Genomic DNA, 1,689 nt, shown 5'->3' on the forward strand with positions numbered 1-1,689 from the left:
CATCCATCTAAGATGCAACAATTGTTTTTTCTATGTCCAGAGCAAAGAAGAATGAAGAAAACAAAAGATACATTGGATGATTAATCAAAGTGACTAGTGGACCATGTGAACTGTAGCCTACATGACCCTGAGACCAGAAGAACTAGATGCTGCCAGGCTACCACTGTCAACCTTTCAGAAAGGGATCAGCATAGATGATCCTGGATAGAGTGGTAGAAAAATGTGGAACAGATCTCAAAATCATAAAAAAGACCAGGCCTACTGTTCTGATAGAGACTGGTTAAACCCCCAACACTGTGGCCCCTAGTCACCCTTCAGTCCTTTAATTGAACTCACTCCTGTGTCTCTCAGCCAAACAATAGACAGGTGTATAATAAACACCAGAGCACTCTTTAAAACAATCAACATGAGAGTTCAAAATGTCAATATCTGCACAGGGAGATAGCTCAGAGGGAAGGAATACATAGGAAAGAAGGACACAGGGAAAAAGTAACCAGAGGGAAGAAGTAGGAAGAGAGCTGTTACATTATGGGGATTGTAATCAATGTCATGAAAGAAAATGTATGTGAATTCTATGGAAAATTAATTTGTTCTGGGAACTTTCATGTAAATTACAATTAAAAAAAAAAGTTAAAACAGAGAAATCTTCATACAAGTTGAGATATTTCAAAGCATAAATGTTGAATTTCAGAATCAAACCTTTACCTTTTAATCTCTCATCTTTATGTTACTTTTTTTTAATTTTAATTTTATTATTATATTTTTAATTTATCACCTTTAAATATTGATTTATTACTTGCTTCAATAGTTCAACCCACCTGCTGCTCCAGGGAGAAAGATGAGGCACCCTGGTTCCAGAAAGATTTACAGCCTTGGAAACCCTATGGGACAACTCTACTCTGTCCTATGGGACACAAGCATTGTAGTGAACTCAGTGACAGTGGATTTTGTTTCTATAAGAATACATTTAAATGACTTCCTGTTTTCAAATTCTAAGTACATATCTGTCTAAAAGTTTCTAAATTCAGTACTATTATAATTTTTTCGATGATGCACCACCAATATTTTTGTTTTCATTATCTTTGCTGAACCAAGTGATTTACCTGCACACGATGACATCTTACTTTGAATCAATAATAGCATTTATAATTATATTTGGTGTTTAACCTTCAATAAATGAAATTATTTGAAACTAGTTTGATTCAATTGGTTGAGCTAAAAGTTAAAACTATTACAGGAATTAAATGACTTTCTATCAGATACCTCTGAGAACATCAACATTAAAGGATGGTAAAATGATATATATATGTATTTTTTTTAATAAAATACATGATTTATTTTGATATTTAGACATATGGTTGATTTAATGTTACCCATAAATACTTGGGAAAAAAATAATTATAAAATGGAATCATTAATATCATCTGTAAGTAAAATTTTGCTGAAGATAATTAAAAAAATGGTTGTAGCAATATATTAATAGGGAACTTCCAGAAATGCAAGCTGGATTCAGAAGACATGGAATGAGCGATATCATTGCTGATGTCAGATGGATCTTAGCTGAAAGCAAAGAATACCAAAAATATATATTTTTTTTAATTCACTATTCAAAAGCATTCAGCTGTGTGGTCATAACAACTTTTGGATGATATTGAGGAGAATGGGAATTCCAGAACACTTAATTGTACT

Source organism: Orycteropus afer, unplaced genomic scaffold (assembly GCF_000298275.1).
Source record: "Orycteropus afer afer isolate SDZICR_OR568_19922 unplaced genomic scaffold, OryAfe1.0 scaffold00465, whole genome shotgun sequence".
In the NCBI taxonomy this organism is placed as follows: domain Eukaryota; kingdom Metazoa; phylum Chordata; class Mammalia; order Tubulidentata; family Orycteropodidae; genus Orycteropus; species Orycteropus afer.